Source organism: Piliocolobus tephrosceles, chromosome 7 (genome assembly GCF_002776525.5).
Source record: "Piliocolobus tephrosceles isolate RC106 chromosome 7, ASM277652v3, whole genome shotgun sequence".
NCBI classification, from domain to species: domain Eukaryota; kingdom Metazoa; phylum Chordata; class Mammalia; order Primates; family Cercopithecidae; genus Piliocolobus; species Piliocolobus tephrosceles.
The window spans coordinates 103,490,680-103,504,139 of record NC_045440.1 but is presented as its reverse complement, the minus strand read 5'-3'; the positions used below and the strand labels follow the sequence as shown (position 1 = coordinate 103,504,139).

At 36.4% G+C, this 13,460-nt stretch overlaps 1 protein-coding gene and 1 pseudogene across 1 annotated transcript in view; one reads left to right on the top strand and one right to left on the bottom strand.

The window, feature by feature from the left end:
* Nucleotides 1–256, bottom strand: part of LOC113224954 — a 6,645-nt pseudogene extending 6,389 nt beyond the window's left edge.
* LOC113224949 (vacuolar protein sorting-associated protein 13B-like) overlaps nucleotides 1–13,460 on the top strand; it is a 753,925-nt gene that overhangs the window by 202,179 nt on the left and 538,286 nt on the right. The window lies entirely within an intron of this gene.

The following is a 13,460-nucleotide window of genomic DNA, read 5'->3' as shown; positions in this document are numbered from 1 at the left end:
CCCCAGTACCTCAGTTGAAAATGCAGAAATCGCCGGTCTTCTGTGTCCCTCGCGCTGGGAGATGGAGACCATGCTGTCATCCTTAATTTGCACCTGTATTACAGTGCACATGATCTTTGGCTGCCCATCTATCACAGCTTCTGTTCCAACTATTAAAATGTATTAGATATTCTGGGATCTTTCTGTCTTTTTTGCCTTTCCCACCAATAACATCAGCAATCTGGGTCAAACCCCGTGGCGTCCCACCGGAGCCCATGTGGCACTGGGCCACACAGGAGGAGAAAACATTTAACGCAAAACAGAGACCATAGTCAAGAGGCCTCCTCTACTGGCTTCAGGGCCAAACCACAGCCTGGCCTGGACAGCGCAGACACGAGGCTCCCGACTGGTGTTGGGAGAGTTTTCTTTTTTGAGTTCTATAATTCTTAATTCAGGCACTTAATTGCAGTTTTATGAATACAATGTACTGCAATTTATTTTTATTGCTGATGATTTATTTTTAGAATTTGGTAAAACAATTTTGGATTGTATACTCTTATTTTAAAAATTACTATTATTTTTTATTGGCAAATCATAATTGTATACATATATGGGGCACAGAGTGATGTCTTGATATTTGTATACAATGTGGCATGATTAAATCAAGACAGTTAACGTATCTGTCATCTTGTTTACCTATCCTTTTTCACAGTGAGACATTTGAAATTTACTGTCTTCATTATTTTGAAATACATAATACATTATTAATTGACTTTAGTCAATTTTAAGCCAGGCACAGAAAAATACACCATATGATCTCACATGTATGTGAAATCTAAAAAAGCTGAACTTGTAGAAGTTCATTTTGTGGGTTTGCTTCACTTTGTTCATTGCTTCCTTGGCTGTGGTTTTTAGGTCAATGCCATCCATTTGTCTATTTTTGTGGTTGTTATTGCCTGTGCTTTAAGTTGCAGAATACAAAATCAACATACAAAATTAGTAGCATTTCTGTGTACTAATAACAAACTATCCGAAAAGGAAAGTAAGAAATGTATTCAATTTACAATAGCAAGAACAACAACAAAAAAAAATGTAAGTATAAATTAAACCCAGGCAATGAAATATTTTTTCAATCATTTAAAATTGTAAAACCATTCTGAAGACCGTAAAACACTGATGAAAGAAATGGAAGAAAACATACACTAATATAAAGATGTCCTGTGTTTATGGATTGAAAGAATCAATATTGTGAAAACGTACATACTATCCAAAATGATTTACAGATTCAGTGCAATCCCTATCAGAAGTCCAATGTCGTTTATCACAGAAATAGAAAAAACAATTCTTGAATTCTTATGAACCCACAAAAGACTCCAAATAGCCAAAATGGTCTTGACCAAAAAGAACAAAATGATGATATCCAACTATCTGATTTCAAACCATATAAAGCTATTGTTACCAAAACAGGATGATACTGGTATAAAAATAAACACATTGATCAATGGAACAAGTTAGAAGGCCCAGAAACAAACCCACTCATTTATAGTCAATGGATTTTCAACAGAGGTGCCAAAAATGTGTAATGAGGAAAGGATAGTCTCGTCATTAAACAGTGCTGGAAAAACTGGCTGTGCACATGCACAAAAATGAAATTGGATCCTTATCTCAAACATATGCAAAAATCAAGTCAAAAATGGATTAAAGGAATATAAAACCTGAAACTGTAGAACTGCTAGGAGAAAACATAGGGGAAAGCTCCATAGTGTTAGTCTAGACAAAGTATATTGTTTCCTTATTTATGTGTTTTCAAATTTCTCTTATTCTATACTTAGGTTGAAATTGCTAAGTTATAGGTAGGTATGTCTTTTACTTTATTGGATATTGCCAAATTACTCTAAAGTAGCTGTACCACATTATATTTCCTTTAGAAGAGCAAGAGATTTCTTGTTACTTCACATTACATCCTCACCCATATTTGTATTGTCAGCCTTATATGGATTTTTGCTGATCTGAATGTTAAGTCATTGCAGGTTTATTTTGCCTTTCCCTGGTTATTAGTGAATTTGAACTTTTTTTTTTTCAGGTTACTCAGATGTTCCTCTTTTTTTCTAGTGAGTTTTTTTCACCTCATTGGTTTGTACAGTTTTTTATATTGTAGATTCTGATTCTTCCCAATTATATGTGTGGCTTGTTTTCCAATTGTTTACATAATCAGTTTTGATGTGTGGGAAATTTCAGTATTAAAGTAGTCAGATTTATCTATTTTTTCTTTCATGGTTTGTGTTTTGTGTGGCTTGTTGAAAAAATCCTTTTCTACCTTGAATTTTAAAGATCCTCTGCATATTTAAAAAATATTTTCAAGTTTTCCTCTTATCATTTAGGAATTGAGTCTCGCCCACCTCATTCTTTGGTGTTAGTTAGGGATCCATTTTTTCCTTGTATGGATAACTAGTTCTCCTTGTACCATTTCTTGAATAGTTTATCTTTTCTCCTTAACCTACAAAGCCATCACTGCTATAGTATGCAATGCTAGGTATGCAATACTATAGTGTGCTAGGTATGCACTGCTCTGTTTCTGAGCTCTTTAGTCTGCTTCCTTTTCTGTTTCCTTATTTTTATACCAATGTCTTAATTACTGAAGTGTTATAGTTCTTGGTATCTACTAGAGCAAATCTGCCCACCTTAACCTTCTTTTTCAAAATCAGGGACTGGCAAACTATTTCTATAAGGACCACATAGGAACTATTTTAGGCTTTGTGGGCCATACAGCCTTTATTGCACCTACTGAATTCTGTCATTGTAGTGCAACACCACCCATGGGCTATATAAAGGAATGAGTATGGTTGTATTTTGTGTAACTTTCACATATACACATTATTATATATTTTTTCTTTTTTTAAAAAAACTATTTAAAATTGTAAAACCATTGTTTGTGAGCCATATAAAACAGCCAGTAGAACTTAATTTGTTGACCTTTACTTAAAATTATCTGTGCTATTTTTTTATGCCCCTTTTCTTATATACACTTTTTGTGAAATTAAGCTTCTGATTTTCCCTACATGAGCAAAAGGTTATTTAAAATCCTTCAGTCGCCAGTGAAATGATGAGGCAGGAGAAAAAGTTCTTTAGGTAGTAGTCTTGTCATCAAAAATAAATACAGTTGCATGGAGCTGCTCAAGATCTGAATCAAACTGAAAAAAGGAGGATAAGGGGCTGAAAATTATTTTAAGAACCCCTCCAACCATGAGTTATTCTTCAGGTCAAGGGAGGGGAGGGCAGGGAGAAGTGTCTAGCCATGCCATCTTAGAGCAGAAAGCCATAGCTGGATCAGATCCAATTCTCATGACACACAAGGAACTACACTTGTGACACCTGAGCTGGATTCAGATAGCAGAGTGGGCAGGCAGGTGGGCAGGCAGAGCAGTGGCTGGATGAGCATGGAGCCTAGTACTAAAGTTCCATCATTCTGTTCAGAGTACTGTCAGCATGGAACCATTGAATTGGGGTCTTGTAGAAGTTTGTGGTTCAGAAGGATGGTTTCCTCAGTCCTCTTGGAGTTCTTGATGATACATTTGAGGGGCTTGCCAGGGCAAAGCCTTTCCAGCCTTGGATGATGAGATTATGCATAGGGTAGATCTTGTAGTTTGTCATGTCAGTAAAGGTAAGGGGCAGCAGGCTGGCTTCTTGAAATTGGTTTCCTGGATCCTGGTGAAGCTCTTGATGATGATGCCCTCTCTTCCCACTGTGGCAGGGTTCTAGTGCTGTATGCTCCCAGATTGCCATGGCTCTCATGTCTGATAACCATCCATCTGACGGCATGTTTCTTACAGTAGTGGGCATTCTCCTGATGACAGCCTTACCAAAGAGTTGGCATTTATTGTTTTCAGTGTTTATGGCACCAATAAACAGGTTATTGGAGATGTTGTACTGGTGCCTCAATAACTTGAGCCATATGCCAACATTCAAAATGTAGTCAGTGGTATACTTCCTTTTCATTTTTGTAAGGATATGCGAATCTGTAGGTCATCCAGGTCTTTGCCATCCCACTTGTCAAAAGGCTCCAGGAGCTGCAGGCACTTATTGGGTGTGCTCATATCCACTCTCTGCCTACTGATATCTTTGTGGTGGGGGTGCTGGTAGGTGTCCTTCCTGGGGTCAACTCTGCTTAGGGAAGCTCATCTGCATCTAGAGCCTCCAATTTGTACTTCTTGCTGTACATGGTTGTCAGGAAGTAAATCTCTTGGTTGAAGTTGATGGTGCCAGAAATGGCTAGGGCTTGAGAATCTCTGGGGACATGATGAAGGCATGGGCCTCAGGTTTGCTTTATTGTGGCCTGTCAAGTTCCTCTTGTAGGAGGTGAGGATTGCATTTCTCTTCATCTTTATTATGTCCTTCCTGTTCCACTGGCCAATGCAGGGGTTACAGACAGTGGCCAGGACAATGCCTACCATATCCAATAGTATCTGTGAATAACTCTTATGCTCAATATTGGTGTAGATCTGCTTAGATCCCAGTGCTGTGGTGAACTGTGACTTGCACTTGAGCCCATGAGCTAGCACTTGCTTGGCCATAGCTGTTGAGCACCTGATGTCCTCATAGCTTGAGTTGGTACAGTTGTTGATCAGACCCACTTTGATGTCCAAAGTCCATTTCTCCTTCACTACAGTACCTACTACTTCCACAGTGTGGGCCAGGTCGGGGTAAAGGGCTTATTTACATAGGGCTTCAGCTTGTTGAGGTTAATTTTTACCTGTCATTTATAATGGCAATCAGGGTCAGGATCCTTGATTTTATCTTGGATTGGCATTGTCTCCTTAGCCTGTCTTACCCAGTTATTTCTTTATTCTGTGGTTCTAAGAGAACACTGAGGGCCACAATTTCTACACCCATGTTCAGGTTATCATCAGGCCAGTGTATGAGATGGATTCTACACTAGGCCACTGGTACTCCACAGTACGTGTTTGCCACCTTCAGGATCACATCTGTGGATCAGATCTAGCTTGAGATTGTGCCTGTCAGCTTCACACCATTCATCTTGTGGCACTTCAACTCCTGCCATCCACTGCATCAGCCTCCCCAGCTCCAATGTATATGCCCTGCAAGCCACCACTATTGAGGTGTGGGGGTAGTGGAATAAGAAGAATCCTAGGGTATATGTAGCTTTCGAATTGATTCTAGGTCCAAGCTTCTAAAAGCCCACACTATAGTTCATATCCGCAGTTGCCAGGAAATTATGCTTTCTGATTTATGTCCTTGGCCTGGCACAGACCTTTCTTACTGCTGAGCTGAGCCTTGTCTGATGATCACAGTGGATGGTGGATGATATGGCCATTTGGCCACCTCTCTGCTGATGAACTGTACTGTGGCCATATGGTCCATGGTATCCTGAATGCCTATGCAGGTACATCTTACTCTGCTCAGTTGCTTGAGGTCATCCAGGTATCCATACATGAACTCCAAGAGGATCAGAGCCTGGTTCAATCATTTGTTAACACTGTTAATTTTCTTTTCTAGCAGGTCATAGTGGATATACTTGTTGACTCCAGTTAGCTCATGGTCACCTTGGTCTTTTGGCACAGGACTGATGCCACATATTTCTGCGCACTGGAGGGCTTTCTGCAGCAGGGTTACTAATAGAGTATGCCTGCCATAAGGATTCTCTATTTGGTACAAACATCATTTTTATGGCCTATCTTTTTAAGTTGCTAACAAAATAAACCCACTTTCTAGCCCATATTTAGCACATTGCATTTGTGATTATAGATGAAATCAAGATTGTTAAATAAAGCAGTCATGAAAATAAACTTTTCAGATGACATGCAGAAGTTATTTGTTTTACCTCTGCAGTGCTAAACATCATGGACATAAATTAGATGATGTTAGTTTCCCTGTGGAACCATTTAAAACAACTATCTATTCTAAAAGTCAAATATGGTGATTTTGATCAGAGAATTAGGGTTGGTATTAACACTTTAAAGTTTGCTTTAAATGATAAAAGTTTGGTCATATCATTTTATCTTCATGGAATAATAAAGTACGATGATTACTTATAAGGAGGAACCACCTAACAAATACCTTTATTTTTCAGTAATTTATAGTGTGTTATTCTTAAGTATAAATTACTTGTTTCCTCCCATAATTTTAATGATACAATGTTAATATACAGTTAAAATAATTTACTTTTTTGGAAATGCACATGAAATTGAATTAGAGGAGTTTTTTTGTAGCATGAAAACATGCCTCCAATTGCCCACCTTGAATATTATTCTGAGAAAATTTATAACACTTCAAGTATGTCGGTTTTTGTACTTGAAATGGATTACTTCCTACCTCACTAAAAGAATAGAAATATATTTTTAAAGAATATGAGATATTTTTTATATTTGAAAATATCATGCTTTTTCTTTCTTTTACTTCTCAGACTAATAGTTTCTTATTGGAGGTACAACTTAAGATCTCCCACAAATATACCAAAAACTAAATCTCGAATCCATAATGGAGAAAATCACATTTAGGACAGTATGTATTTTATGATTAGAATTGCCAGGTAAAAATACATGATGCCTAGTTAAATTTGAGTTTTACATAAACAACAAATAATGTTTGGGACATGCTTTTATTGTTAATCTGAAATATGAATGTAACTGATCCTCCTGTATTTTATTTGCTAAATCTGGCAACCCTAATTATGATTCAGTATTTAAAAATATATAATTATAGATACATATGTTTCTATAATCCTTGAAAAAAGTCTTCAAGAATATGCAGCAGAATATTAATGGTGGTTGTTTCTGGTGATTAGAGGAGAGGAAGGAAGATTTTAAATACTTTGCAGTCTCTACATTGTATTCATTTATTTCAGTATGTACTTTTTTTTAATACTTAAGTCACTTGTTTTTGGTGGAGTGGCAAAGATACAGTGGATGGCAAAAATGCATAGAAATATCTGACACTTAACCATCATAGAGCATATGAGTGGGAAGGACAAGAAATCACACATAAAATTGCAATTACAGTAAACATCACAGAAGAGAGATACATCAGTGTTATGAGATTATACAGTCAGAGATTCTGTTGGTTTGGAAGATCACAGGAAACTTTCTTCAAGAAGTGAAGTTTGAGATTAGATATGAAAGAATTTCTGTAGGAATTAACTCAGTCAAGACGACGGCGTTTCAAACAGAATGAAGGAGGAGAAATAATTTGGTGAGTAGGAGGAAGTAAAGGACGGGAGAGAGCTCCAGGGAAAGTAGTGCAAGATAATGTTGTAGAGAAATGTAGTGGCCACACCCTGTGGAGACTTGTGTTCCATGTAAGATTTCAGGTTTTCATTTTTAAAGCAATGGTAAGCCATTGAAAGGGGCAATACTGGTGTTAACAGGATCAGGATGCATTTTGGAAAGATCATTTTGGTTGCCCTGTGGAGAACTGGTATGATAGGTATGTGTATGCGTGAGAGTGAGTGTTGCTTGACCAGTAAAGAGAATATTGTAGCAGTTCCTATGAGAGACAAATAGGAGTTTAATCTTAGTAGGGAGGTTTGATGATAATTTAGGAAGTAAAATTTTCAAGATTTAGTGATGCTTTTGATATGTGGCAGTCACCAAGTGAGAAGTATTAAAGTTAACATGCGTTTCTGATTTGCACAAAGATTCAATGAAAAATAATACAGCCAATAAAAAATTAAAAATAATTACATAGATAAATAGGTTAACAACTAAAATGAAATCACTTGGATAGGATTCGTAAAGTAAAACTATATGATGGCAGGAGATGGATAAATCAGGAGATTTTAATATGAATATATATGTAATATATAATTGTAATATGTATATATAATATGCAATATGAATTATATGTGTATGTAATATGTAAAATGAATTATATGAATCAGGAGATTGTAATATGTAATATTTTGAGTTACCTTGAAATTAATTTTAGTTATTTAGTACTGTTCATATTCAAAGAGATATAATTTTAAATTAGTTTTTAAATTATAAAATTATTTCAGTATTTTTAGAATAAAAGAAACACAGAAATGGTAAATAAAAAATAAAAAGTGGAGCTTTTCTTCTTAACTTTTCCCAGGGAGACTTCCCCTACCTTTTATAATTTATTTTATTGGAGAAATAGATTTTTGAATTGAAAATGCTATTCTAAAATAAGGCGATTTGTCAACTAATCAGTACCTAAATGTATATTTTCTCTTAATTATGTTTATTTTACAGCGTTTGTAGCCTTATGTCAGGTTTCTCTGTCTCTAGTTAATCAATCCCTTTCACATATCTATCTTTTCCTACACAGATTCTGATTAGATAATTCCCTTGCTTCAGAACCTTTTATGGTTCTGAAGAGGTAAGTTTAAACTTAAAGTTAACTCCAACTATCACCTTCTTGACCAGTTTATATTATGTTCATTTCTTTTCTCCTTCCTCAAGAGTGTGTGTGTGTGTGTGTGTGTAGTATTACATACACAAAGGGCAAATTGTAAAAATTGTATGCAATAATAGCATAATTTGATTAAATGCTTTTTTCCCTAGACTTTAAGTTCTAATGAATTTACTTAAAAACAAGCAAAAAACTTATTATTATTATTTTTTTTTGGAGACAGAGTCTTACTCCAGACCCAATCTGGAGTGCAGTGTCACAATCTTGGCTCACTGCACCCTCCGCCTCTTAAGTTCAAGCAATTCTTGTGCTTCATCCTCCCAGGTACCTGGGATTACAGGCATGTTCCACCATGCCTGGCTAATATTTTTGTATTTTTAATAGAGACAAGGTTCCACCATGTTAGCCAGGCTGATCTTGAACTCCTGATCTCAAATGATCTGCCCACCTTGGCCTCCCAAAGTGCTGGGATTACCAGTGTGAGCCACCATGCCTGACCACACTTTTGTTCTTGATAGTCAACTATGTATCAGTCCTTGGAAAAAACTGATAAAAGAAAAGCAGATGTAGTGACTGTATTCTAAGGAAAATTGCATGACTGAAACTTATGTGGTGAAACATTTAACCATGTAGAGTTAGAAGAAACCTCAGTATTCTAATTCTTTGATGTTGTGGAGCAGTACGTTGTAAAGGATTAAAGGATTATTAATTTCAGGACAAATAAAAATTGGTTAATCAATTTTGAAGGCACACCTTACATGTAAATTGAAGTGCTCATTTGAGGAGATACATTCTTACTAGAGCAGACAGACTTCTTTCAAAAAAAACCCAGAAATGTCTGTTCATATCCTTTCCCCACTTTTTGATGGGGTTGTTTGTTTTTTTGTTGCATATTTGTTTGAGTTCTTTGTAGATTCTTGAAATTAGCCCTTTGTCAGATGAGTAGATTGCAAAAATTTTCTCACATTCTGTAGGTTGCCTGTTCACTCTGATGGTAGTTTCTTTTGCTGTGCAGAAGCTCTTTAGTTTAATTAGATCCCATTTGTCAATTTTGGCTTTTGCTGCCATTGCTTTTCAGACATTTCTCAAAAGAAGACATTCATACAGCCAACAGACACATGAAAAAATGCTCATCATCACTCGCCATCAGAGAAATGCAAATCAAAACCACAATGAGATACCATCTCACACCGGTTAGAATGGCAATCATTAAAAAATCAGGAAACAACAGGTGTTGGAGAGGATGTGGAGAAATAGGAACACTTTTACACTGCTGGTGGGATTGTAAACTAGTTCAACCATTATGGAAAACAGTATGGCAATTCCTCAAGGATCTAGAACTAGATGTACCATATGACCCAGCCATCCCACTACTGGGTATATACCCAAAGGATTATAAATTATTCTACTACAAAGACACATGCACACGTATGTTTATTGTGGCACTATTCACAATAGCAAAGACTTGGAATCAACCCAAATGTCCATCAGTGACAGACTGGATTAAGAAAATGTGGCACATATACACCATGGAATACTATGCAGCCATAAAAAAGGAGGAGTTTGCGTCCTTTGTAGGGACATGGATGCAGCTGGAAACCATCATTCTTAGCAAACTATCACAAGAAGAGAAAACCAAACACCGCATGTTCTCACTCATAGGTGGGAACTGAACAATGAGTTCACTTGGACTCGGGAAGGGGAACATCACACACTGGGGCCTATCATGGGGAGGGGGGAGGGGGGAGGGATTGCACTGGGGAGTTATACCTGATATAAATGATGAATTGATGGGTGCTGACGAGTTGATGGGTGCAGCACACCAACATGGCACAAGTATACATATGTAACAAACCTGCACGTTATGCACATGTACCCTAGAACTTAAAGTATAATAATAAAAAATAATAAAAAAAAATAAAAAATAAATAAAAAACCCAGAATACCCAGCACTTGTTTGCTCATGTTATCACTTATTTAAAAAAAAAATAGCACTAGATGCGTTCCTGGATCTGCTTATTGTCATTCCATTTATTTGACCTTAAGTTTTGCCAAAATTCTATTTTCCCCCCAAAGTGACTGAACATATTTCCAAAGAAGTCTTAGATTTCATATCCTTGATGAAGGCTCTTCACTGACTTGTAGCAGTAAAAACTATTATGAAAAATAAAAACTTTGAAGACTACGCTATATTATTATATTGTCTTTGATTTTATGTAATTGTGTTTTGCATTTTATAAAGTTTTGTGGTATATAAATGTGTCATTTATAATTAAATGTGGTTGAATTAATTTCTAAAATTATCAGATCCATGATTAACAAAATAACTTGTTGTATTAACCTTCTTTTTATAAGAAAAGGGGATTTAAGTCTTATTTCCTGGTTTTGTAACATGTTATAACTACAAATAATTCTTGTTTAGGGTAATAAAATTAGAAGCATAGTTTGCTTTCTGAGACTTGGATAGTATTTGGAAACATTTGGTTCAAGTTGGGAAGTTATTTTTCTCTCTTAATAGATGAAAATTTTTAACTTTTAGGGAAAATCATTGTGAGCTTCCTACTCTAGCCCCCTCCCGTTGCCTTTTTTTTTTTTTTTTTTTTTTTTTTAAATTGCAAAGTCTGTGCTAAACAATGAAGAACAAATATCCCCGGATACAAAGAAATGGGAAACCTAAACTAAAATTTGCTATTTCATCAGATTCCTGAGAGTGCTTTTAATTTTCTATAGATGTCTTTAGTGTGTTCATGTGCCTGGAATTTATATAACTTTATTCTGAAACTGCGTAAATTTTTTTTGCATTTAGAAAGCATGTCAAAATTGGATTTTTAAATGGAAATATCCTATTATGGTTTAGTTATATGTCTTATATATTGGACAAACTATTATTTTAGAAATTCATTCTGGTTATTTATGGAGATGTCTTTTTAGCTGCCTCTATTCAGAATTAAAAGTTCTTAAAATACCAAGAATATTTAGTGAGGCCAAGGCTCAACAGTGTTTTATTTTTTATTTTAAAAATTTCTTTCTCTTGCTGTATTGCCTAGGCTGGTCTTGAACTCCTTGGCTCAAGCGATCCTCTCACCTTAGCCTCCCAAAGTGCTAGGATTATAGGAGCTACAACGCCAGACTCCAGTAGTCTTTTGAGACAAAAATCCAGCTCTGATTTGAGCAACACTCAGTGGATTTTTAGCCTAGGGAGAGAAAAATTAGTAATATAAAAAACAGACAAACAAAAAGCCTAGACATGGGAGAAAGGGAGTTGGAGAGTAAGCTTTGGAAGAGTACTATCTATAATTCTGTTAGAACAGACTTTCTGAAAGGGGGCAAGGAGTTTTAACTCCATTGCCGTTATTTGTTGGAGAATATAATTTCCCTCAGGCATTTAGGGTGAGGAAAAGGTTAAGAACTGCTGTACCACTTAAATTCTAATAATTTAAGCTTACTCTCTTAACATTCTTTCCATCTCACTTAGAGTGATTTTTCCCCTTTAATGTAAATCATCTTATGCCATTCCCCTATTAAAGCCCTCTCTTTTCATACTGTGAATTAAAAATTCCAACTGCTTTTCTTAACTTAAAAATCCCCTACCGGCTGGGCATGGTGGCTCACACCTATAATCCCAGCACTTTGGGAGGCCAAGGCGTGTGGATCACGAGGTCAAGAGATCGAGACCATCCTGGCCTACGTGGTGAAACCCCGTCTCTACTGAAAATACAAAAATTAGCTGGGCTTGGTGGTGCATGTCTGTAATCCCAGCTATTCAGGAGGCTGAGACAGGAGAATCGCTTGAACCTGGGAGGTGTAGGTTGCAGTGAGCCTAGATAGCGCCACTGCACTCCAGCCTGGTGAGAGAGTGAGACTCAGTCTCAAAAAGAAAACAAAACAACAACAACAAAACCCTACCTACCTCTCTAAATGAATCTATGACTCTGCCCTTTCCTTCATACCAAATTTAATCCTATTTAGGGCTGTTGTTCTAGCTGTGCCTTCTGTTTTGCTTGGTTGTCTTACTGCTTTGTACTTGACTGGTCCTATGTCAGCTTACATATCAGTTTCATAGGCATTTGTGACCACTCAATAATATGTCACCCAGTCATTCTCTTTTCTATTACTTATAATTATTATAAGTATACTTGTCACAATCTGATGTTTTCTTGTGTGTTTGCTTCTTTGTTTTATTTCTCTATTAACTACTATATTGTTAGTGCTTGGCATAGAGTTGGTGCCTAAGAAATATTTGTTGGATGGATGAATGAATGAACCACTGCTCTAGGTTAGGGGTACTACCCACCTCATGTCATTGTATCTGGCACAGGTAATATTGTCCACAATTTTCAGAAACGATTTGCTTATAATTTTTATTGGGGTGAAAATAGAGGCCTCATAATAACACTGAAAAAGAATTTTCAGGTTGAAGACTGGAAAACTAATTTAAATCTCAGCACTTTGACTTGTAATTTAGACTGTCACTATACCTTTGTGACTATGTTTGTTTTTCTATAAAATGATATCTCAAAGGGTTGTTCTGAGATTTAAATGAAATAGTATATTTAGGAGTTTTTCATGAAGCACTGAATAAATTATTTTACATTCTTTCTTACCACCCTAAAAAAGAAGTAAAATGCTTAAAAACAAGTATCTTGGGCGAGGTGCAGGGGCTCACACCTGTAACCTCAGCACTTTGGGAGGCCCAGGCAGGAGGATTGCTGGAGCCCAGGAGTTCAAGACCAGCCTGAACAACATGGTGAGACCCTGTCTCTACAAATTTTTTAAAAATTAGCTGGGCATAGTGACGCATACCTGTGGTCCCAGCTACTGCGAGGCTGTGGTGAGAGGATCACTTGAGGCCAGGAAATCAAGGCTGCAGTGAACTGTATTCAAGCCACTGCACTGCAGCCCCAGGGACAGTGAGACCCCGTCTCAAACAAACAGTGTTTTACCATTTTTTTTTGATAAAGTAATTTTAAAAGGTGAGCTTTACTTTTATATTATAATTTTACTACATGTACTATCCAAGGATAGAAGTTAAAATTAATTACTTTGGAGAATCTCTAGTATTATTGAATATTTTATGAATTGCAAACTTATAG